Here is a 27451-nt window from a genome sequence, read left to right on the forward strand (position 1 = left end):
GGAAAATATATTTATTGCAGAAATGCCCACAATAAGCAACTCTATCTGGCAGTATGTTAATGTGAAATATACAAAAGATAACTAGACTGTTTTTACTTCAAAATTCACATCATCATGAAAAATACAGCAAAAGTACAGAATAGTGAGCTCATTATGTATCTACTCTATATAATAACTAGGAATTGATGACTTCAAAATATTCATTCTTACAATGTTTAATTTTGGTTGCCAACTGACAAGCATGGTGCTAGGTGTTATATGAACACTGAATAAAACAAAAAAGTTTCTCTGCAAAGAAAAAAAAACTTGGTCTAGGAAGTACTCAATATATCCTTACAAATTTAAATATGGCTTTTGAAACCAAAAAATTTTTTTTTCCAAATAGGTAACTTTCTAAGTGAGTGTCTAGGCATACATATATATAGCAAGTCAAAATTTCAGACCATTGATACTCAGAAATGCAAAATTACTAGCTATTTCAGTTGATGTTATACTTATTTCATCAACTGTACTTTTTGTGTATTTTTCCTAAAGCTCTTACATGCAATTTTTTTAAACAATGAAGTAAACATTATGTCTATTCTTGCAAACCTAGCCATAGTAAAATATGAAACAAGTTCAAAATTCTTAATCTTGGCAAAGACAATTTAAACTAAGCATATAATATATCTGAAACACATACCCATCAGTGAGTCAGCAAATCTGGGGAAAAGCAACTGTGATTGACTATGAGGCTGCTGTAATTAATCTACATCATCTCGTTGAAAAGGTACTACCTGAATTTCCTTGGCTATCCTTTCTGCTAATGCTGTACAATTTGCAGCAATTATTCTTCGTGACATTAAGTCGAATGGTCCACCTAAAACAAATCAAGTATGGTAAATAGTTATATCTGGTACAAAAATAATTTACATCAAACAAGTACAGCAATGTGCACTATGGTCAATCATGACATTTTAATACTTTCAGTTTTCTTTTAAAAATCTACTGCACTGTCACATAACTATAATGTTTAAGCTTTGGCAATCCATAGCTGAGTGTCTATGTTTTTAAAAATACCAGTTTTTTGGTATTTACTGGCAAGGTTGGTGGGGGAGAGAGGGAGTCTCAAGTCATACTAATCCGAAAAATGCCATCTATTCTCTATTTCTTTGTTTGTGTGTGTGTGTGTGTGTGTGTATACACTCTTATTACCTCTTTACTGTTTAAGAATCTATGGACAGAAAATGTGACTCTAGTTAATTTTCATACCACTGTCCTTCCCATTTCCTTATTTCTTTGTTGCCCTTCTTTCAGATCACTGGTGAATTCTTTGAACCCAGGTTCACTCTTCACTTCAAAAATTTCACCATCAGCTCAAAGCAAATATTTAACTTCTCTAGTCCCAACATAGAAGGTGATGGTGGAGGACTGAAGTCCATCATCAACTATCACAATGGTCAGCATTCAAAGAACTCTGAATACAAGCCTCAGACTCAGCGACTGTCTAGGCTTTCTCTACAGCCTTTCAGGAGTTCCTGTTACTCACATTTGAAAAGGCTTAGCCATTTATCACTATCAGTCCCACATTGCCATTAGTTCTCATCCTTGCCTCTATCTCCTAATGTTTATTTTGATTTTGCACAAAATTATATAGGCTGTTTGTCTTAAAATCCAAGCTATCATATATACCAAACTTTTTTAAAACTCCACATACAGAGGACAGTCCAAGAGATGTAAAGGGAAAAATGATTCAGTATCTCATAATTTTACCAGTAACATCCATTAGCACACCACCAGCTTCAGTAACAATAATGGCAGCTCCTGCAATATGCCAGCAGTGAATTCCCATTTCATAAAATGCCTCTGCTCCTCCACTTGCCACAATACATATATTAGTAGCTGCTGTTCCAACACTCCGGATCCTAAAAAATAGTATTCAAAAATGGCAGATTGAAAAATATAACCTTTCAAATAAGGTATTCCTCCTAAATTCAGTTTGAATGTTGACTGAGATAAGTTGAACCAATCTAGAGAATAAATGTAAAAAAAGATGGTATTTAATCTTAAAATAAAAATATATATAATCCAGTTATGATGTACTATATAAATCCCAAAACTAGTCCTCACAAAGCAATAATTTAATAAGATAAACATGAAAACAATAATTTTGCAGAAAAAAAGCCCTAAAAATAATGCTATAATTCTACTATAACAGCATGCAAATGTATTCATACTTTTTAAACCCAAGGCAACTACAGCTTATTTTACACAGATACACACACACACACATACACACATAAACAATGCACAATAATCTCTAGGGAGCATAAAGTATCATGATATTGATCATTCCCAACTGGATGTGCATCATATCTGGATGTGCAATCCCCTAAAGGGATTGCAACCCACCTGGGTTCTGCATAAACCTAGGTCTCCTTTGAAAGATTACTACAGGTTTTTCCTCTCATAGCACCTCTTCCTTGAAAATAAAGCAAGGTAAGATGAATATGTAAGATACAAGTAAGAATAAGTAATATACTACTTGATAGCAATTATAGTGATAACTTATTCAGTAAAGAATCATCAGCCGGGTGTGGTGGCTCACACCTGTAATCCCAGCACTTCGGGAGGCCAAGGCAGGCAGATCACAAGGTCAGGAGACCGAGACCATCCTGGCTAACACGGTGAAACCCCGTCTCTACTAAAAAAAAAAAATATATATATATATATAAAATTAGCTGGGCATGGTGGCGGGCACCTGTAGTCCCAGCTACTCAGGAGGCTGAGGCAGAAGAATGGCATGAACCTGGGAGGCAGAGCTTGCAGTGAGCCAAGATCAAGCCACTACACTCCAGCCTGGGCAACAGAGCAAGACTCCATCTCAAAAAAAAGAAAATCATCAATAAATGTTAAAATTAATGGGTAAAAGTTTGACATTTTCAGTATCAAAGTATCTCTCCACAAGATATATAATAAGTACAGTGAGGAAAAAATAGCATTTTTACAATGATCTAGCTACCATTACCAAGTAATCCAAGTTAATATTACCCATAATAAGACAAAAAGATACCATGTGCCTCCTGATATAATGCACTGAGAAGTATAGAACATTACTTCTGTGACATTCCTGCCAAAAATGCATAATCCAAATGTAATCATAAAGAAACAAGACAAATTCAAATCAAGAGATAGACTACAAAATAATTGGCCTATACTTTTGAAAAATGTCAAGGTCATAAAAGATAAAGAAAGATCAAGCAAGTTCTAAATTAAAGGAAACTGATGAGAAATGAGAACTAAATGCAATGTATGAGTCTGGATTGGACCTTGGGTTAAAACTTTTTTCAAAATTTGAATAAAGTCTTTATATTACATTATGTTCATTTCCTGACTTTTATAATTGTACTGTGGCTGTGTTAGACAATGTTCCTTTTTATTAAAGAAATATACACTGAAATGTGTTTTTAGAAGAAAAAGTTCGTTATGTCTGCAAGCTAATTGCAAATGGTTTTTATTCAAACTCCTTTTGTGACTGTTTAAAGCTCTGGAAATAAAGCAGTGGGTTCTACTTACCAAGATCTTTCCCAGTTTATTTTTTTAAAAAGTAATGATAAATTGATTACAAATGTATTTATTTTGTATCTATAAAAAATATTGCACCTAAGTACATCCTTCATCTCAAAGCAATTTTTTTAAAAAAGGATTAGAATGACATAATGTCTTTGATTTGGAATTTTTTCCTGCCTATGTTTTTGCTGCACATCAAATTTAAGAAAGAACTAGCGGGTGCAATAAATTTCCAAGATGTTTGTTTCCCAAGTGAATGAAATCAAATTAGCTTTTGTGGCATTTTTTCAGTTATAAAGAAAGATTTGTTTCTCCCCTTTTCATATGAGATATCTGATAGCTGATATCTCATATTATAGAAAGCAAAGACCAAGATCTTTTATAAGTAATCCCTTAGTATTCTATTCAGAGAGAATCCTAGGCTAGCAGAACAACAGTGATAGCAACTAGTGGTGCTTCCATCACTTCTAATGAACATCATGGGATCTCAGGCAAGGAGTCTTGTAGTCAGCTAGAGCATATATTTTGTGAGCAAATATTACCAAAGAGATTACTTATATTACCAGGTAATTAAGGCTATGGTATAGATTCTACACTGTGCCTTCTGAATCCTATTTTAGTCTGATCCTCCTATACAGCTAATAGGGTATATCATAAAAAAGACTATGTTTGGGGTCACAGAGAGTTGAGTTTGTTCCATGCTCAGCTGCTTAAAAACTCTAATCTGGGCCAAGGATTGTGGCTCATGCCTGTAATCCCAGCACTTTGGGAGGCCAAGGAGAGTGGATCACCTGAGTTCAGGTGTTTGAGATCAGCCTGGCCAACATGGTGCAACCCTGTCTCTACTAAAAATACAAAATTAGCCCGGTGTGGTGGCACATGCCTGTAATCCCAGCTACTTGGGAGGCTGAGGCAGGAGAATTGCTTGAACCCAAGAGGTGGAGGTTGCAGTGAGCCGAGATCACAGCACTGCACTCCAGCCTGAGCAACAAGAGTGAAACTCCATCACAAAAAAAACAAAAAAACGAATCTGGACCAAGTTTCTTCTTTGAGTTTTAGCTTTCTTGTCATCAAATAGGGATACCAATTTACCTTAGATCACTGTTACAATAACTACAAATAATATTTGTAAAGCACCAAAAGAGTGCCTGGCATATAAAAGATCCATAATAAAAAGTAGCTATGTTTATGATAAAATTATTCTCAAATGATGATGCCAGAAAATATATACCAGGTACATTTCTTCTAATTAAATTTTGAAAAATTAAAGGAAATTGAGCCACAATAATTGTTGTCTCAAAAATATTTGTTCCTAGTTAGGAACCTATTAGACTGTTTCTGCTTGTTTAAAGCATTCATTCAGATTATGACTCCCTTTAGTTTCATTGTTTTGTGTAAGTAACTCTGAAATCACATTGCTAAACTAAAGAAGCAGCTGAATGCAAAAGATCTTAAATCAATGTCAGAACTTCTCCTTGGTAATATTTCCCTGGTTATACTTCCGAAAAAATCCTGAAGTAAAAATTAGTTTTTCCTTTATCCAACAGCAAAATTAAAGGTTAAAATTGTAAACCTCTTACAGCTCTTTTATGACTAACATAACCATTTTATAGCCCGTTGGTACAGTCCTTGCTTCAAGACAGCACACTGTAGCAACAGATTTATTGCCCTTCCCTCAAGGACATCGTTCTGAGAGGTTCTGTAGCTATTTGACAGAGGCACTCTCTCTTTTACTTTACTCGTTACTATATAGAACAAATATGCATAGTACAAAATTAGTTCGTACATGGCCAAACTATATTTTTAAGGTCCCGACTCCTAAGAGAAATCCAATATTGGAGAAAGAGAAATGATCTGGGAGCCAGAATTCTAGTCATATTTCCACCCGGCTGTTCGATCTAAAGCAACCACATCACCTCTCTGAGCCTCAGTCGACTCACCTACAAAATAAGGCTGGATTATTAGATGATCTTTGATCAGGTCTAAGACTCTTATAACTCAGTGACGATATTTTCAAAAGGAAAAAAGGTAGAAACAGTAGGCAGTAAAATATCTGTTATTCAAAACTTACAGATTTTTGTTGAATCACAAAATTTATGATTTTTAATGCAAACAACTATAATAAAGGTCAGAAATTCTATTTAATATAGCATAACTATATTAAAGACCTCAAAACTCTAGCTTTTCTTGAAAATGTAAACATAAAAGTAAGGATAGATATTTGCTTTTAATTTCTGCATTTACGAAACTAATTACAGAAGGACTCTGAGGTTTAGAGAGGAATAGTGGCATGCTGATTTTGAAACTCCCTATTACCCACCTGAAAAATAAAATTAAATAAAATCAAAGAGGAAGGCAAATAAAACCCACAAGACCTATTCCCTCAGCATTTCTAGGAATCGGAAAATACAAATCTCAAACTACCTGTGAGCAGAAGAAAGAGCAAACAAACTAATTCAAACAGAGCATTCCTAGCCTGTGGATACACAGAGTGGAGGAGAAGAGGCAGAAAAGACTTTGTGAGGGATAGCAGGGAGGAGCCAAGGACCCACAGGGAACACAGAAAAAACCACCCTCAGAAAAGAGTATAAGTGAGACAATAAATACAAAAACACTGAGCACAGGTCAGCACTTGGTAATTCACAGTCCAGCTACCTTGGGGAAACTGTGATTTTGGAGGAGAATCAGATAAGACAGAAGAGGTGGTACCTCTTGGAGACCAAGCATTCAAGGAAAAGTTGGAACTAAGATTGAAAGATTAAGGATCCTGCAGAAATCAATGATAAGCAAGATAAGCCAACCCTGCCTACCACAACCACTCAACAGATATTATAAAGGAAACTGCACAGAAGGGCAGAAATGACAAAATACAGAGCTCTGAACCAAGGAGCCCTGATAACAAAATGAATCAAAATAGAAAAAAGTAGAGCACATCCTCACAAACCTGCAAAACATCAGACATTGCTAATAAAAATGGGTTTCTTTTTGTTTGAAATCTCTCCAGAAAATCAACATTGTGAACAGTGAGAACACATGGACAAAGGGAGGGGAGTATCACACACTGGGGCCTGTCGGGGAGTGGGGGACAAGGGGAGGAGGGAGAGCATTAGGACAAATACCTAATGCATGCGGGGCTTAAAACCTAGATGACAGGTGCAGCAAATCATCATGGCACATGTATACCTATGTAACAAACCTGAACATTCAGCAAATGTATCCCGTAACTTAAAATTTTTTTTAAAAATTGCTGCTGTAACACAACAAAAGAAAATAAAAACAACATTCTGTCTTTTAAAATAAAAAACAATAATGAAGCAGAAGAAAACTGAAACATCAATACAATCTGAGTTAAATAGCCTCAAACAAATACTTGTGGTTGTGAATATGAAAAAAAAATTGTTAAATCTGAAATAGAGACTAAAAGCAGAAATGAAACAAAAAATTTAAAAAAAAACCAGGATAAGTGAACTCAGCAAAGAAGTGGGGAGAAAATGAAGAATAAATTACAAGGTGCCCAAAAGGGCACAGATGCAAAAGAAAACTTAAATGAAATCAGGAAAAGCAGTAAAAAGAGACTGAGAGAAAGCAGCTGAATGGAAGACACAGGGAGCTGGAATATTCTTATTGGTGTCTCTGAAGAGGAAAATGATAACCTAAGTGCAATAATATTTAAAATTATATCTCAAGAAAATTTTCCATAAGTAAACAAGATACATATCTACATATTAAATAGAAAATTGATGCAGAATAAGCAATTCTAAGATGTTCTTGTAAAACTATTAGTTAAGACTTTAGGATAATGGTAATGAAATGTATGAATTTGTATGTGAGAAAGACATGAGTTCTGGGGGTCAGGGGTGAATGCTATGGTTTGAGTGTTTGTCTCCTTCAAAGTTCATGTTGAAACTTAATCTCTAGTAGCAGTATTGAGAGGTGGGGCCTTTAAGAGAAGATTGGGTTGCATGGGCTCTGCCTTTGTGAATGGATTAATCCATTCATGGATTAGTAGTTTATTGAGTTCTCATGGGAATAAGACGTATTGAGTTATCATGAGAATATGGCTTTATAAGAACTCGAAGAGAGACCTGAGCGAGCAGGCTCTGCTCCCTCACCATATGATGCCCTGTGCTACCTCAGGACTCCACAGAGTCCCCACCCGCAAGAAGGCCCTCACCTAACGCAGCCCCTCGACCTTGGACTTCTCAGCCTCCGTAACTGAAAGAAATAAATTCCTTTTCTTTATACGTTACTCAGTTTGAGGTATTCTGTTATAAGCAGCAGAAAACAGGCTAAGACTATCTCTCCTTGTGAAAATTTAAGAATTAATCTCTTGTGTGAAAAAGGAACTACAAACAAATTACAGAAGTTATGAAATACACTTATTATAATGAAAAGAATAAATAATCAGAATGTATAGAAGATATTGAAAGCAGTGATCCGATAAAAATTCATAGCCTAAAAACTTATATCAATAAATATCAAAGAATTAAAATTTTCTACTCAAAAGGGAAAAAAGAAAACAGGCCGTCGGCTCCGCGGCGCCACCATGGCCGACGTGGAAGACGGAGAGGAAACCTGCGCCCTGGCCTCTCACTCCGGGAGCTCAGGCTCCAAGTCGGGGAGGCGACAAGATGTTCTCCCTCAAGAACTGGAACGCGGTGGCCATGTGGAGCTGGGACGTGGAGTGCGATACGTGCGCCATCTGCAGGGTCCAGGTGATGGATGCCTGTCTTAGATGTCAAGCTGAAAATAAGCAAGAGGACTGTGTTGTGGTCTGGGGAGAATGTAATCATTCCTTCCACAACTGCTGCATGTCCCTGTGGGTGAAACAGAACAATCGCTGCCCTCTCTGCCGGCAGGACTGGGTGGTCCAAAGAATCGGCAAATGAGAGTGGTTAGAGGGCTTCTTAGTGCAGTTGTTCAGAGCCCTGGTGGATCTTTAATCCAGTGCCCTACAAAGGCTAGAACACTCCAGGGGATGAATTCTTCAAATAGCAGCTGATGGATCTGTGGTCCTTTGGGACTCATCAAAGCCTTGGTTTAGCATTTTGTCAGTTTTATCTTCAGAAATTCTCCGTGATTAAGAAGATAATTTATTAAAGATGGTCCTTCCTACCTCTGTGGTGTGCGTCACGTACACAGCTTAGAAGTGCTATAAAAAAGGAAAGAGCTCCAAATTGAATCACCTTTATAATTTACCTATTTCTATACAACAGGCAGTGGAAGCAGTTTCAGAGAACTTTTTGCATGCTTATGGTTGATCAGTTAAAAAAGAATGTTACAGTAACAAAGTGCAGTTTAAAACTGCTCCCAAAAAAAAGAAAACAAGGTGGACAAAAACCACAAGGATGAAAATAATAAGGTGGAAAAGAGAAAAACAGTAAATAAATCAAAATTCTGGGTCTTTGATAAACGACTAGGTAACAAGACTAAAAATATGAACAAAGAAAAAAGCACAAATGCACAAAATAAGTGACAAGGGGGAACTAATTATTGATATGGAGAAGCCAGAAATTCTTTATAAAATTCTACCTTGCAGACCTCTATGCAAATAATTTGAAAACTTAAAGGAAATGAGTAACTTCTTAGGCTATGGAAATGTTCCAGATCAAAGGAGGCTAAAGAGGCATGACATCTAAATGTAATGCTCACCCTAAACTGAATCCTGTACCAGTGGAAGGCAAATGTTATAAAGGATATTATTAGATCTACTGACAAAACTGACAAGACTGAATATGGATGGTAGATTAGACCAAAAGTATATTTGTGAAGTCAATTGTACTGTGGTTACAGAAAAAAATCCTATTCTTCAAGAGCCATGATGTATATTATATACTCTAAAATAATGAGGGAGAAAAAAATGTGTGTGTACACACACACACACACACACACACACAGAGAGAGAGAGAAGAGAAAGAATAATTAAATGATAAAGCAAATGGAGTAAAATATTCATAACAGACAAATCTGTTAAAAAAGGCAATTGTTCTTTGCACTATTTTATTTCTACAACTTTTTGTTATGTTTGAAATTATTTTCAAAGAAAACATTTCAAAGCTACATTACAAAGTTAGAATTACGGTACCAATCCCATTTCTATTAATATTTCATTTCTAAAGGAAAATATATTATTTTAAGATGTTAAATGATGTAGAACTTTAGGTGGAAAATGAAAAGAGCTCACCCGTGAATAGGAATTCAAGAAAGCTTTTCCATATTGGAAAGAATAGTTCTTACAATTTCTGATGTTCTGCAATAGCCCAGCTTGGTCACCAAGAGTGATTTGGTAATATCTAAAAAGGAAATGTTTTAAATAATCACTAGATTTTAACAACTAGAATTCTAAAAAAATGACACTTTTATTCAGAAGAAAATATAACATGTTTATCCCTCTTCCTAGTTTTATCAAATTCATTTCTAAGCTTTTAAATATTAAAACTGATAAATGTATTATTTCTACGTCAGCTTTTTATAAGCATCAAAAAGAGTTCAGCTCCTTAGACCATTCCCCCAAATGTACAGAATATAACCAATTTGCCTGCAGGCATGATATGTGTAGTGAAAAACGAGCAAATATCTTAAACACAAAAAAGTAGATGTTAGAAACTAAATTCAACAGGGAACTTATATATAGATTTGAAAGAAAACAAAAACGAAAATTACATGGTAGCTCTTCTCTGACTTCCATTTACAAATTTGGCAAATTATCCAAGGCTTTCCATTTTCCTCTGAAACATCCTGACTGAAGCTCAGGACACACTCGACATCCCACACGTCACCTCTTCCCATCAGACAAGATGTATGTTCACCAGGTGTGTTTGTCCTGAGCATTTTTGTAACTGTTGTACTCCTTTTTAAAATTAATTTTAAGTTCCAGAGTACATGTGCAGGATGTGAAGGTTTGTTACATAGGTAAACGTGTGCCATGGTGGTTTGCTGCACCTATCGATCTATCGCCTAGATATTAAGCCCAGCATGCATTAGCTACTTTTCCTGATGCTCTTCCGCCCCTCAACTCACCCCCCACCGACAGGTCCCAGTGTGTATTGTTCCCCTCCCTGTGTCCGTGTGTTCTCATCGTTCAGCTCCCATGTATAAGTGAGAACATGAAATGTTTGGTTTTCTGTTCCTGCATTAGTTTGCTGAGGGTAATGGCTTCCAGCTTCATCCATGTCCCTGCAAAGGACATGATCTCATTCCTTTTTATGGCTGCATTGTATTCCATAGTATATATGTACCATATTTTCTTTATCCAGTCTATCATTGATGGGCATTTGGGTTGATTCCATGTCTTTACTATTGTGAATAGTGTTGCAATGAACATATGTGTGCATGTATCTTTGTAATAGAATAATTTATATTCCTTTGGGTCTATACCCCGTAATGGGATTGCTAGGTCAAAGAGTATTTCTGGTTCTAGATCTTTGAGGAATCGCCACATTGTCTTCTACAATGGTTGAACTAATTTACATTCCCACCAATGATGTAAAAGTGTTCCTATTTCTCCACAACCTTGCCAGCATCTGTTATTTGACTTTTTTCATAGCCATTCTGACTGGTGTGAGATGGTATCTCATTGTGGTTTTGATTTACATTTCTTTAATGATTAGTGATGTTGAGCTTGCTTTCACATGTTTTTTGGCCTCATGAATGTCTTGTCTGGAGAAGTGTCTGTTCATGTCCTTTGCCCACATTTTCATGGGGTTATGTTTTTCTTGTAAATTTGTTTAAGTTCCTTGTAGATGCTGAATATTAGACCTTTGTCAGATGGATAGATTGCAAAAGGTTTCTCCCACTCTGTAGGTTGACTGTTCTCTTTGATGACAGTTTCTTTTGCTGTGCAGCAGCTCTTTAGCTTAATTAGATTCCATTTGTCAATTTTTGCTTCTGTTGCGATTGCTTTTGGCAATTTCGTCATGAAATCTTTGCCCGCGCCTATGTCCTGAATAGTATTGCCTAGATTTTCTTCCAGGTTTTTTATAGTTTTGGGTTTAACCCATCTGGAGTTAATTTTTGTATAAGGTGTAAGGGTCCAGTTTCAATTTTTCTGCATATGGCTAGCCAGTTCTCCCAGCATCTTTTATTAAATAGGGAATCCTTTCCCCATTGCTCGTTTTTGACAGATTTGTTGAAGATCGATGGTTGTAGATGTGCAGTCTTATTTCTGAGTTCTCTATTCTGTTCCATTGGTCTATGTATCTCTTTTTGTACCAGTACCATACTGTTTCAATTACAGCCTTGTAATTTGAAGTCTGGTAGCATGATGCCTCTAGGTTTGTTCTTTTTGCTTAGGATTTTCTTGGCTATATGAGTTCTTTTTTGGTTCCATGTGAATTTTAAAATAGTTTCTTCTAAATCTTTGAAGAATGTTAATGGTAGTTTAATGGGAATAGCATTGAATCTATAAATTACTTTGATCAGTATGGCCATTTTAATGATATTGATTCTTCCTATCCATGAGTATGGAATGTTTTTCCATTTGTTTGTGTCCTCTCTGATTTCCTTGAGCAGTGGTTTGTAGTTCTCCTTGAAGAGGTCCTTCACTTCCCTTGATAGCTATATTCCTAAGCATTTTATTTTTTCGTTGTACTACTTTTAATAGTTAAATAATTTAATACTTTGTAAAGTGAGGAATAATTATGCAAAGGAAAAGAGTTGTTTCTATGAAAGCTACCACATTTCTTTGGTTCATACATATTTCTATTATCCTATGATTTGCTTTACCTATTTTATATAGACTATCCTCTGATTTACCTTATGTATTTTATATTTATATAATTATAATTTTTATATAAATATAATATGTATTATATTTTATTATAATTTTTATATAAAATACATGTATTACATTTTGTTATAATGGGTAAGGTAAATCACAGGATAATTTTGGGATAAGTTTGTTCTTTATTAAAATCAAAAAGCCTATATGATTAGGGATTAATCAAGTGGGGATGACAAATAAATGTACATTTCAGACTTTCATCACCAATGAAAAAATAAAGCATTTTTATAGACTTAAAACTGTCATTTTAAGCAGTTTTAGATTTTGGAGAAGGATTCAAAATGTAAAAAATCTCTACAATAATATAATGTTAATAGAAATTAGTCATGCACTGAGTTCATTTTAGTGAGCTACCATCGTTTAAAAATCAGAAAAGTAGGGCCAGGCGCGGTGGCTCACGCCTGTGAACCCAACATTTTGGGAGGCCAACGTGGGTGGATCACAAGGTCAGGAGATTGAGACCATCCTGGCTAATATGGTGAAACCCCATCTCTACTAAAAATACAATAAATTAGCCGGCACTCCTGTAGTCCCAGCTACTTGGGAGGCTGAGCAGGAGAATCGCTTGAACTTGGGAGGCGGAGGTTGCCGTGAGCCCAGATCATTCCACTGCACTCCAGCCTGGGTGACAGAGTGAGACTCCATTTCCAAAAAAAAAAAAAAAAAATCAGAAAAGTAATTTCTTACTTCAAATTAGTGAAATCTTTAAGAGGACTGTCTTTTAAAGATCATTCTTTGAGAACAGTGCTTTTTCAGACATATTCTGATATTCAAATTCACTTTATAACAAAATTATAGATTAACCTTTTAATTATATCTTTCTTAAAAAGCTGTCAGAATTCCATCTCTTCAGGAGATATTTTCACCAGTGTGTTGTTTGATTCCACAGATTAAGCTTTTGCTTTCTTCATTATTATTAAGAACTTCTTATATATTAGAGAGATTGCCATTCATTGCTTTTTTGTCTTTTCGAAGAGACACAGGCAGACTTGCTGACACCTTTAAAAGCATGCAACAAGAATATCTCCACGATTATTGTAAAGCCAGTCAAAAGTACCAGTGACATCATCAATAGGCATATCTTGCCACTCCTTAAAAACAATAGCTGAACAAGTTTAAAAACGGATGTTGTAAAGAATATGTAATATATTGGAGTCATGATGGAAGTGTTAAATATATTCGGGGCCCAATTTAGGTAATTAATCTATGTGTTCACACAGACAATGAGACTTAGCAGCAGAACACAGGCCAGGGGATGAGGCAGTGCAGGCTTTCTAGCAAACAGCTCTCTGATAGCACTGCCTAGGCTCTTAACCCAGGAGACTGAAAATGTGCCAATTACAGAGCAGATTGTTACATACACAAGATTGTTGTCCATGGTGGGGACCCACCAGGAAGATTAGTATCACGGCCATAATGACCAGAAGTGTTGCAAAGTCCACAAAACCTGGATCACCTAGCTTGTGAGATATTTTATTTAGTCTCAATATCCTCTTCTTTTGGAGGATGAGTGATCACAACTGTAGATCCTCAAATACTTAGCAAACATCCAAATTTCCCATAAGGATTAAATCTTTCATTTAGTTAGTATGAAGAAAGAATGGCACTTACTAGGACGCTGAGAGCTCCTAGTGGAGTCACCAGTGTGGCTGGTGCAAACCCACATGCAGCTGAGTTGGCCACCTCACCAGCTCCCATTGACAGCAGTCTGGCCTACCACAACCATTCTTTAGGATATGCGTGGCCACCTTGACCTGCTCTCATAGAACCTTTTCTGGCAAGTCGCAGAAAGCCTTTTTTTCCCCGCCCCAAATGAAACTTCCTCCAGTGAAAATGCTGGAGCTCATAGTTAATCCCAGACCAATATAAACGTCATATTTTCCACACCCTTGGCTCATTTAACAAAATGTTCCTGTGAATCACATTGATCACAGAACAGAGAAATTGCCAGTACTGGAGGCAGAATGATGCAACTTTCAAATAGTTTGAAAATAGGCCATCAGTGTGAATGTCCTTAAAGGAATGAGTTGCTTCGCTATCTCAGACCTGGTCTCGCGCGCTGCTCTCACTCTCTGTAACTGAAGGGCAATCACAGCTAGGAGAGTGCATAAGTTTAATTTGGTCTCTTATGAAAAAAAAAAAGGGCTGGAGGAGGTTAGATATGATTTACTCGTTCTCATTTTCTCATAAATACTCCCTTTATTCTCATTTCAAATTTTTAAAACCTAGCAGAGTACCTCCAGCCTGCAAGGAAGGAGTGGCGACCTCACCCCAGTCTGCAGGTCCGCCTCCTGGCTTCCCTTCCGCGATCTGGCCCTGGGTACCGTGGCTCACACCCGCACACCCGCACACCCGCACAGAGACCGCCCGTCTTGCGCAGGCCATCCCGGTAGGAGGTGCGAGCATTCCTGGCGGCATTCTTGTGCAGCTTCCTCCCTGCAGAAGCGCCAAGAAGAATCTGCCCCAGGACCTCTAGCCCCGCTTCCTTCAGTTCTAAGATGCATATTTTTTCACGTTAACATCTCGAAAACTAGGACGCCTCGTCCAATCTTTGGGGCCTTAGAATTCAATAAAAAGAAAATGACCTAAAAATCTGCTCTCAAGTGATTGAGGAGAAAAATTAAATAAAATCTAGGAGGATTCTGAACTCAAATTGCTTTGCAAGTATCTTTAAGTTCTTGCTGCACTTAAAAGAATCTCAAAGTGCAAACTGAAAAATGTTGGATGTAGTTTGTGGAAGAAAGGTAACTCAAAACTTCAATCAGCTGTGAGAAAGAAGAAAAAAAACCACTTTTTATCTGTGGAATGTCAGCCCCTTCAAATTATCAGGCCCAGAGAGGCATTTAAAGTATACCAGCAGTCAGTCTCACTCCCCCTTGAGCTAAATAATTGCCTCTTGAAGCCACTTGCTATTCAGGCTCTAGACTAACTGATGCCAAGTAGCCATAAAATGCCATATGCTCTATAGTTCAACAGTGTATAGCCAATCACTAATTAATGTGATACCAGTAAACCAAAGAAAATTCCTGAAAAACATTATAAATGACCTCTTCTTCTGATTCATCCCTTTTTCTTTAAAAACTTGAGCCTCTCCTTCGTTCTCTGGAGCACTCTCTAAGACAACCTGGAAGTGCGTCCTGGGCTGCAGACCTCAATCTTGGCCCAAATAAACTCTCTATATTAATTTTGCCTGAGCTTTCTCCTTTTAGGTGGACAGCTGTCACAGAGGAAGAAGACTTCAAATGCCAATCATCCAGTTCATATAAAATGTATGTGTATCATTTTAAGTGATTCCATCTTTAATTGACTTTTTCCCCAAATTACTTTCCAGTAATTTGTCACAATGGCATCAGATCAGAGGAATTCCACAAGGAATTTTAGCTACAATGGCTAATACATAAACCATGAACTCAAACGAGGGTAGGAAGTCTGTCTTAATCATCTTCCTATCTCCATCACCAAATCCAGTGCTGAGCCTGAAGTGTTTGCCCAATTACATTTGCTTTCCCTATTTCCACTCCACATTCAAAACTGAAGTTGAAATAACAGAACAAAGAGAAAATAAACACAGTTTATGAATCACTTAACAACTGGGGAATTCCATAGGTAAACATTAAAAGAACAATCAAATATGAGTACACAATATCAATTGCACTAAAACTTGGAGAACAAACCTACCTTCTTGTTGTGAAACCTGTAGTTTTTGACCATTACAAAAGGCACCTTTTCCTTTCCTGGCAGTGTATATCTTGTCTTCCGCACAACTGTACACAACTACAAATTCTATCTGCAGAAGAAAAACAAGTTTCCTTTACCAAACCTGAGTATTTTTCACCATTAAATCAATGAATTGTTCTAAAACAGTAACAAGAAAATATCATATACTACTACTAATAGATGGAAATGGCTATACTGTAGGATGCTTTCCAGCCTAATCAGAGAAAGAGGTCATCAGAGCTGGAATCCTTCATTCTTATCTCACCTATGTGCAGACTTAATATCACTCACCTTACCTCTCTCCCTTCTGCTCCAGAAGAAGACAGAGCTTTTCTATCTTCTAAGGTGAACATATATCCTATGTTAGGATTTCTAGCCTCTCTTATATTCTCTGAAAAACTGCTCCATCAACTGCTACCTCTTCTCTTGGATTTTTCTTCTCATACCTTCTCACCAAGTTTCTCCCTCCCTTACAAAACCTTCAAAATGTTATTCCCTCCTTTTCCCTTTACTGCCAATGAGTAGTCTACACTTTGCATCTCCTGTGCTCCTCTTAATACATTACAATTTGGCTTCTGCCCTGATCACTTATTCTTCTGAAAGTCCCTCAGAGAATATCAGTGAACTTTCCTGACCAAATGTATTGTCTGAAGAATTGGAGACTGCTGGCCATCATCAACTCTTATTTAATACTTAATTCTGTACCTCCATGTTTCCAGAATTACTCTTTCAGTTCTACCTCACTCACCAATCCATCTCAGAGTCACTATTTTAGAACCTCTTACTCTGCCTCAGCCTTAAAAGTTAGGTACCTCAGGCTTTTCTTTCTTCTTCCATTACTTCCATTTCCCTTGTAGCTCTCCATATTCATACAGGTTGGCCTTTCCAGTCCACAAATTCAACTTATTAATAATTTGGTTCCCATCAACCCTATAATCATAGATGAAAACATATACTTTGGAACCTAGTCTTGCAGAATCTCTATCGAGGAGATCAAAATTACTCATTGCCTGATCACCTCCCATTGCTTCCCCATAAATCTCCTCCTACAAATTTAATCTTAAAAACACTTCCCAATTTTGGCATTTCCTTGGCTATTCTCACTGCCTCTACTTAGTTCAGAATCACCCAAACCCCAGTCACTTTCCACTCCAGAACCTCTTCTGTTTCCCAACTACCTAGAAACAAAAAGTAAATTTTCTCATATAGACTGGCCACTGTGCCTCACAGTAAGGCCAAACTAACCTCTGACCTGGCCACTTCCAGTGCTTCCCTCTCCATGAACATCTCACTGTTCCCTACACACATCGTGGTCTTCGACTTCTCCAAGCTGTTCTTTGGATTAAAATGCTTTCCTTTTTTCTTTTCCTTTTTTTCCCCATCTGGCAAAGCCCTAATTTTCTAAGGATTAACTCACATGACCAACTTCTAAGACCCCTTCTGTTATGAAGATTTTCCCAACCCACTCTCAGCAGAATTGGTGACATCCTATATTCCCACAGTATTTTTTGTCATGGTTCCACCACATATCATCTTTACCTGTTCACACATCCAACTCTGTGCTGAGCTGTGAGTTCAATGGCAGGACCAGCACACAGCCCAGGGCTGATTATAGACTGAATGCTCACTTAGCTCCTTTTGGACGTTTTCAGGATTAATACAACCCTAGGGCTAAGCCTCCATTTGTACTAATTTGTGTTTTATTTTCAGAAATTTCTTTAGTGTTTTTGTGTACAGGTTGATCAAACATATCAAAAATTCCCTGAAGACAGGGATGTAAGATAGTAGCAAATATCTTCACTGTTTAACAAAACAGCCAAACAGCAAGGAAATGCAATAGCTATGGATTTTCCTCTACTGGGCTTTCGACACAAATATTCAACAATGTGTCGATCCCACAATACACTTGCTATTTTCAGACCATGCATTGGCCCTTGCTAATTCTTGGTCTTTAAAGGGCTCTTTTCACTGATACCTATTAAAGCATTCCCAGCTTAAATCCCATCTTTTCCATGAAGCATTTTAGATCACACATAAACTCCTATCCCATTTCACTCTCTGGCACATATAATGGTGGCTAAATACTGAACTTTCAATTACTTGTGTGCATTTTCTCCTTACAACCTCTGCTTCTCAGAAAACATTACATTTTCTTAGATGGAAATGTATTGTGAACATTTTAACAGTTCTGTAGCTTATATTCAAAATAATGCAGTTATATGAATTGAAAATAAAGGCATCTGAATTTATTATGAAGATACATTTACTCTTTCCCAGAAAATGAAAGCAAGGCATTTAATCAACTATACATTTAAAACAACATACCTTCTTATTTACAACAAAGCCAATCGAAACAGCTACAAAAGGAAATCTTAAAAAAAGACAAAAACACAAATTTACCAAGATAGAACTTATTATTAATATAGTTACTAAAATTCATCTTTTCATAATATAAGTACTCATAAAATTTTTCCTATAAACAGTCTTATCCCTCCTCCCTACAATATCTAAGATGCAGAACAGTGTGTATTGTATACAACCCCTTGTGTAAATAGGAGCGAAGAGGACATATTATATACACCTACATGCATTTACACAAGATGCTCCTACAGGCATGAAACATCTCTGAAAGGATTCATAAGAAATGGGTAACAATGGTCACCTGAGAGATGGGTCCTGAGAAACTGGGGACAGAAGTGGCAAGGGTAACATCTACTGTATGCCATTTCCTATCTTTTGAATATCAAATCCCATAATCTAATGACTATGTGAAAATATCTTTTCAAAAAATAAAAGAGTTTTAAGAAAATTAAAGTGAATTGTTAAAAAGAAAAGAGTCGCCATCCTGGCTAACACGATGAAACCCCATCTCTACTAAAAATACAAAAATTAGCCGGGCATGGTGGCGTGCACCTATAGTCCCAGCTACTGGGGAGGCTGAGGCAGGAGAATGGCGTGAACCCGGGAGGCGGAGCTTGTGGTGAGCAGAGATCGCGCCACTGCACTCCAGCCTGGGTGACAGAACGAGAATCCATCTCAAAAAAAAAAAAAAAAAAAATCTATTTTCATCATTTTTCCTGCAGCCTGGAGCCTTGGTAGACACAGGTACTGCATTGTACAGAATTGTTGTTACTTGTCTCTATTCCAGCACCAAACCTGTAACTTCACATCTGAAAAGTAGACTGTTCACCATTATTTTTATGGTTGCCTGACAGTTTAAACACATAAGTTGAAATTTCTGACTCACAAGAGAGTCAAGATCAAGGCAAAATAGGGTCAACATAACTACTACAAATAAAAACCTCTATATGAGTTTTTATTTTAACAAAAATAGGATCAAACTATACACACTGTATCATACAATCTTCTCCTCTTACATTACAATACATCATAAGCATCTTTTCCACATTTAAAAGATACACTATCACATATATAAATCTATAAAGCTTTATAGATTTTAACGATTCTGTACATAGTACAGATGTGTACAACTACATGGCAACCTCAAAAGTAACACTGATGGGCTGGGTGTGGTGGCCCGAGCCTGTAATCCCAGCACTTTGGGAGGCCAAGGTGGGAGGATTCCTTAAGGCCAGGCGTTTGAGACCAGCCTGGGCAACATAGTGAGACCCTATCTCTACAAAAATAAATAAACTAGCTTGGTGTGTGGCTTGCACCCGTAGTCCTAGCTGCTTGGGAGGCTGAGGTGGGAGCATACTTCGAGCCCAGGAGTTCGAGGCTGCAGTGAGCCATGATCTTGCCACTGTACTCCAGCCTGGGTGACAGAGTGTGACCCTGTCTTTAAAAAAAAAAAAAAAAAAAAAAGTAACATCTATGTGGAATCCCACCATAGTTGGCTACTCATTTTAACTCACATGCGCAATTCCATCAGGCTTTCTTCTAGTGATATCATATATTTAAACTCTGTGCCAGGCATTATACTAAGTTCTTACATAAATGTACCACTCATAGAGTCCCATCAATAAACAATTCTATTAGACAGGTGACATTAATATGGTCTTTTTAAAAACTGAGGCTTAAAAAGATTAACTTGCCCAAAGTCACAAAGTCAATTTAAAAAACACCAGAATTCAAGCCTAAGCCTGTTGAACCTAACACCCCTCCAATTTTTAACCCTGTTTTCTCTTCTGAACTGAACTCATTCTATATTGACAGCACTCCAATAGTGACCTCATTAGTTTCTTAATCGATCTCAAAGAAGCAAGGTTGTTCGCTTCCATTTTTATATGGCTCCAAGAGTAAGAAAAGAATGGTGAACAGGCCATGCTACTCCACTTAAACAGATCACACCATTAATATTTCTTTACCTCCATATCTGATGAGAAGTCTGCATAATACAATTTGCTCTATTTACTTTAGATACCCTTTCTTAGAATAAAGATGCATAAACAAAGTGCACAGTTCTCTAAAATGTGTATGTTCCCGCACAGGGCACTCTAAAGGGCTATCCAGGTAATATAAAAAGAGTAATTATATTAAAATGTTTAAAACATACCTATGTACAAAGTTAGTTATTCCATCAATAGGGTCAATGATCCATGTAGGGTTGTCAGTTAAGACACTTTTTTCCCCGGCTGCCACAGATTCCTCACCAATGAAACTAAAAGCAAGAAGAACACACTCCTGTCAACAATTTCCAAACCATGACATTTCCTTAGCTACACAGTCTTGTATAAAATATAAAAGTCTGCACCCTATTTTTATATTGTTGCTTCTTTGTCCCTAGAAAGACTGATAACAGTGAGGGGGAAGCTTTATTTTATTTCACTGAAAGTAAAGTCATGTGAAAAATTACAGAATTCAAAATTTTAAAATGTGGCTGGGCACGGTGGCTCATGCCTGTAATCCCAGCACTTTAGGAGGCCAAGGTGGGTGGATCCCCTGAGGTCAGGAGTTCAAGACCAGCCAGACCAATATGGTGAAACCCCTCTCTACTACTAAAAATACAAAAATTAGCTGGATGTGGTGGCGTGCACCTGTAGTTCCAGCTACTCAGGAGGCTGAGACAGGAGAATTGCTTGAACCCGTGAGGTGGAGGTTGCAGTGAGCTGAGATCGCACCACTGCACTCTAGCCTGAGTGAAAGAGCAAGACTGTCTCAAAAAAAAAAATTATAAAATGTAATACCAGAATAAGTAACAGCACATGCGTGTGCATGCGCGTGCACACACACACACACGCCAGACAAGAGCAGTTTTTGGAGATGAGAAATCATTAAGGAAATGCCATGATTTTAAAAATGGGTCCAGACACTCTCTAATACTCCCATCAAGAGGCAGAGCCTAATACCCCTTGCCTTGAGTGTGAGCTACACTTGGTAACTTGTTTCTAACTAAATCTTATGGAAATCCCATAAATGGTGCTAGAGTTCACTGGTTTTCTTCTTTCCTATTTTCTTTTCTATTTATTTTCTTTCATTTAAAACTGAAGTGCCTTAATAACCATGATCATCATCTTTATTTATCTCTATTTCTCTTAGCTATAAATATTTTTATTTGGAAGAAATATACTTAGCCACGGCTTTACACATTTTTTCTTCTCAATGGCTAAAAACACCAGGAATGGCCAATGACATGACTAGGAAGAAGTCCAGAATCACAGTGCTAACAGTTTAGAATGATAATGTTTCTGTTAAATTTCTGTGCCTGTAAAAGAGCCCTAATTTCAGGATTTTCTCTCAGACTTTCTAGAGTTACAGCCACTCTACCATATAAAGAAGTTTATGATACAGAGAATGAAATTGAACTTTTAAATCATGCCAACAGCAGACGTTTGTCACATTAGCTTCCCAGCACCCAACCATTCCTTTTACTGTGAAGGAATCCAAATATTCCTCTTTCCTACTCCCTGTCAGCTTGAGCGTATGCAAAGCACCTAAGCTCAGAAACCACATATCCCTGCCCAGAATTTGTAATCTTGAACTAATGAGGTAAAGATAAAAGGTTAGTTAGAAAGTATTCAAACCATCAAGAGTCAGGAGTGAGGCTACCAGTGGCCTCCTCAGCCACAGCTCCTGTGTTCCCTCAGATACTCCTCCTCCCTCCCATGGTTCTGGCCCAAGGAGCCCACAACCACAACATAAATCCCTTTTCAGCTTAAGCTAACTAAAGTCAATTTCTGTGTCTAAAATCAAAATGCTTGCCTAGTATAAGTGACTCCAACTTAGATTTCATTTTATCATTTGAAATGGAAATAAATACCTATGAGATGGATAATTTTCCTTTATGGAAGAGATAAGCATTTTTTCAACTTTTTGGTCAGTAGCAGTTACCAAATCAGCTGGAGAACTTTTCAGCACAACATTCACTTCATTTTTAAGAGCATCACAAACCACCTAAAAAGGGTTTTTGGTAGGCAAATAGAAAAGCATAAGTAATTTTAAATCAAACAAAAAGATAAAACACAAAAATTGTTTAAAACATTCAATCTGACTTTAAATAACATTTCTTAAAGATATTCTTGGCTGGGCATGGTGGCTCACGCCTGTAATCCCAGCACTTTGGGAGGCCGAGGCAGGCAGATCACCTGAGGTCGGGAGTTTAAGGCCAGCCTGACTGGCATGGAGAAACCCCATCTCTACTAAAAATACAAAATTAGCCAGGCGTGGTGGTGCACGCCTGTAATCCCAGCTACTTTGGAGGCTGAGGCAGGAGAATCGCTTGAACCCAGGAGGCAGAGGTTGTGGTGAGCCGAGGTCATGCCACTGCACTCCAGCCTGGGCAACAAGAGTGAAACTCTGTCTAAAAAAAAAAAAACATATTCTTAAGTATTTCTTATAAAAATGTTTATAACATAAGCCTTCAATAATTATGACCTTTTAGGTACAGAATTATATAATCTAACATCCTATTTTAGCTGCACAACTGTCATCACAAGACGTTTAATGATATAAAATTGAAGTACTCACTATAAAGTGTTTAGTAAAAAGAAAACAAATGCAGACTGAACAAAATACATGTTTTATTTAATAAGGCAACCACGCATTTCACACCCATCACATTATGGCTGACAAAGTTTTAATTCATACCTCTCCAGCTTGTCTTGCTAGGGTTACTGCATAATCCATGCATTTCTGCCAAGGATCAGCCATCTTCTGAAAATATTTAACACATGTCAGCACAAAGTAATTAGAATTCTCTAAAAGTCTTAATTATAGAATAGTTTTTTCACACACAAAAAAAATCTTAATTAGCAACAGACTTTCATTTCAAATTTACCCCCTGCCCTATTCCAGAGTTCAATTTTTTTTCCAAGATTTACTCCTAGACCAATTAAGAACATTTTCTACCTGGATTACTTCACTACTGATGCAGAAATATACAATAAAAAAATTCTATTAAATTATCTCCAAATGTGTCCATACCATAACACATTAAAAAACAAAACACACTCTCCGGTGCACGCCTCCAAGATGACAAAGAAAAGAGGGAACAACGGTTGTACCAAAAAAAGGGCTGCAGCCACGTGCAGCCTATTCCCAGCACAAACTGTACCCAATGCATGCCCAAGGACAAGGCCATTAAGAAATTCGACATTCGGAACATAGTGGAGGCCACAGCAGTCAGGGACATTTCTGAAGCAAGCGTCTTTGAAGCCTATTTGCTTCCCGAACTGTATGTGAAGCTACATTACTGTGTGAGTTGTGCAATTCACAGCAAAGTAGTCAGGAACCGATCTCGTGAAGCCCGCAAGGATCGAACACCCCCACCCTGATTTAGACCTGCAGGTGCTGCCCCATGACCCCCACGAACGCTCATGTAAGGAGCTGAGTCCTTAAAGACTGAAGATGGACTATTCTACTGAGAAAATAAAATAAAAATTGTGCTTAATATTGCATGTTGAGTGTATCTGTGCCAGATAGGGTGGGGATTTTGTGGATGTTAGACCAAGTGAGAAGTGACACATAGTATTTTCATGAGAAAGAAAGCTTATTCATGTAAATTAAACCTTAATTGTTTGTGGTCATATCCCTGGCCTCGCAATTTGCATAGCTGGGTGAAATAAAGGGACTTTAGGAAAAAAAAAATCAACAACGAAACACTGGCTTAGGAAATAGAGAAAAAGGACACAAGAAAACATTTTAATAGATAGGTAAATGTCTGGGTGAGGGATAAAGTGAAGATAAAAGAAAGAACACTGGGAATACTGAAATAAAAGAAGCTTTGAAAGGAAGGAGCAAAAGGCACATGTACTAACTAAATGCCAGGCAGGCAGGTGCTCTACACAGGAGATTAATTTTTTAATAAGATTATAAAGATCAAGAACTTAAGGCTTAGAGATGAGAACTTATGTACCCAAGATGATAGAAAGAAATAACACAGTAAGAATTTGAACTGATTTTAAATTCCATTGTTCTTTCTATTATGGCATTCTGAGAAAAGAAAATTCCAGGACCAAAAGAATAATAAAAAAGAAAAAAATGAAACGTATTACACTGAGATTAGAGAGGAGAAAAAACAACAACATATATTTGTGTTCTGAAGTGTCCAGCTTTCCACTGACTTCTGAAGACTAGAATAACTAACTCATCAGTGGCTTGACCACACTCTAAAGACTGTACCTAGCACAATGAAGCTTTTTAAGCTGTCAGATTCCAAAAATGTGGCCTCAGTATAAAGCAATCCTAGTTTTGTCTTCTTTACAGTTGAGAATAGCTAACATAGAGTTGCATCTTGAAGATACTCAGAAATCCCTATCTTGGGGCTTACATTATAGGAAAAGAGACAGAAGAGGAAAGGAGGGCAAAGGACTAATACAGTGAGTTTCTGCCTGTTGCTTTTTCTTCCTGATAAAGGCATTTAAAAAAAAATTTTAAAGGAGGCCACTCTCTGAGTCATATAAGTAACTCCTTAGAGATCTTCAAGAATTGTGACCAAACTTTTTTTCATTCTGGCACTCATTCTGCTCTGCTAGTCTTAACAGAACTAGATGTTTTCAAGTTGCACCTGCTTTTCTGCCAGAAATGTCTCAAGTCACTCACAGCACTATTGTCACTTCGACCAATTCTTCAGTGCCCATTTCAAAAGCTACCCTCTCTTCTAGGGATTCTCCACCCAGAAGTCACTATGTGTTTCACCCTTCAATAGATGTTTGCTGAATACCTATTATATGCTATACACTGCACCATGGGGAGGAACACCAGGTCCCATTCACACTTACTCTCTACGAGGGGACTCAGATATTAATCAAAAATGCACAGACCACATGCAAAATCATAACTGTAATAATAAAGGCTAAGGAGGAGAAGTGCAATGACAAGCATCTAACAGGGGAGCTTTCACCTGGACTTAGGCATCAGATCAGGTTTCCCTGAAGACAAGATTAAACCAAGATGAGAAGAACAAGTGAACAGGCATGAACTCACTCAACTGCAGGATGCCTGGTATATGAAGACTAACTGAAGGGCCTAAGTGTGACACCTCAGAGGTCAAGGGAATTAGGAGGGATAAAGCTGGGGAGGAAGTAGGGTCCCTTACAGAGTAGGTCCCTTACAGGTCCTTGCAGGACCTTACAGGACCTCAGGGATAAGACTTTGATGGGAGACACTTGAGGAATCACTGCATTGTGGCTACTGAACAGACTGGCAGAAAGTGGGTGTGGGTAGACGGTTAGACGATTTACATTCAGGATGCAGTAGTGCGGAGGAGACCTGATGATTGGCTGAAACCTGGGGAGGGAAGTTTTGCTGGTGGAGAAGCTAAGGGAGTCAAGAGGTATCTGTTTTGGGAGATAAAATTGGGGAAACTCAGTAACAGATTGGCTATGGAGTACGAGGGAGAGGAAGAGTTCAAGGATGACCAGATTTTCCAGTCTGGCAACTGAATGCATAACGGTCACATCTACTGAATGGGGAGTAACAAAAAAAAGAGTCAAGTTTGGGATGTGGGTAAGAGGTTGGAAAATTAAGAGTTCAATTAGCAGAGATATGAAGCCTCCCTGAAATCAAAAGAAGCTGTCAATTATGCAGCTGAATAGATGGATCCTGAGCTCAGAGGAGAGGTTTCACCTGCAGATATAAACATGTAAGTTACTTGAGTAGACAGCAACTGAGGGCCTGAGGCTGGACTTCATCAGATAGGCATGACTGATAGATAATTGTGTGGGAATATCATCCCACAAAATCAGTATGATCTAATAGTAATAGACCGGGGAAACCCAGTGAGGCCTGTCCAGATTCTTCTTGGTTCCCCTTTGCAGCATTCCTTCCTCCTGGGTATGGAGCAGGGCCTCTTCCGAAATGGGAGTCTTATGACCTACAATCAGACAAAGATAGGCCAGAGAATTTATTTATAACCGGCTACAAGACACAAAGGTAGGGGAAGATTCTTACCTTGGGGAGAAAAAGCAGCAGATGAAAGGAGGGCAGAAGGTCAAAGAGAGAAATTCCACCTTTCTGGGGGTTGCAGTGCCCCGACATTATAACAAAAGACTGTAACAATGGCTTATGGGAGTTATGAGCCAGTAATGGTGGATGAAAACATATATATGTAATACATTTATTCTGATATACACGTATATATCATATTGCAAGTACATTTCTTGATGGAAAGGGGCCGTATTTACTCACTTTCATTTTCCCAAATCCATAAACACCTGAACTGTTTCCTGCTGTTTCTGTCCTGGTCACACCCTTCCCAGCGTGGGAGCCAGGCCATCTTCCTCTCGGCCACCTGTCCCCAGCAGTGCGACTGGCGCTGCCCCATCTCTCACGGTGACTACCTGTAAGTAAGCTCTCTGCCATCTGTCGACCACCTGTCCCTAGCAGCGCGACTGGCGCTGCCAGTCATCCGGGCGCTGCCCCATCACTTACGGTGACTAACTGAGCCTGGGATGCGCCAAGTTTCTCTGAGCTTTTCGGAGTAGGGAAAATGAAAAGCGGCAATGATTCCACAGAAGCTGCTACAGGGGTTAAGTGCAGTGGCGTCCGCTATCCGCTGCTCCAACGTCGGGACTGTTCCTGGTCACCCCAGGGCAGCTCCCGATAACGTGGCAGGCAGGAGTCACCCAGATGCGGCCTTCGCCCCAGGGGCTGACCGCGCACCGCAGACCGCGCTCGCCCCGGCCCCAGCAGAGGGAAGCGCCAAACCCGGAGAGGGTGGCGAGGGGGGCGGGGAAAACAGGGGCCTCACCTAGAGTCGGAGGGGGTCCTGCTAGCTGGGTGCCTGGTGCTATCCAGCCTCAGTGCTTTGGGAGGCAGACGGGCTGGCCGAGACCAAAAGGTCCCCGTTTTTTAAGCCCATCAATGAGGGGGCGTGGTTGCTTTGCTGGGCCCTCCCCGAGCTGTGCCCTACGAGGCTCTGCCAGGCCTGGCCCGGGTCTTCACCCGCGCAGGAGCCTCAGATCTGGCCTCTTCTTTCTCAGTTCTGGTTCTTCTAACTTCTTT

General features: G+C 38.3%; 3 pseudogenes; 1 reads left to right on the forward strand and 2 right to left on the reverse strand.

The window, feature by feature from the left end:
- Positions 1-711: 711 nt before the first annotated feature.
- Positions 712-26738, reverse strand: LOC116813362 (inositol monophosphatase 1-like; annotated as a pseudogene).
- Positions 8096-8449, forward strand: LOC116813361 (RING-box protein 2-like; annotated as a pseudogene).
- LOC116813357 (magnesium transporter NIPA2-like) lies at positions 13154-14229 on the reverse strand (annotated as a pseudogene).
- Positions 26739-27451: the final 713 nt, after the last annotated feature.

Source organism: Hylobates moloch, unplaced genomic scaffold, assembly GCF_009828535.3.
Source record: "Hylobates moloch isolate HMO894 unplaced genomic scaffold, HMol_V3 SCAFFOLD_9, whole genome shotgun sequence".
NCBI lineage: Eukaryota > Metazoa > Chordata > Mammalia > Primates > Hylobatidae > Hylobates > Hylobates moloch.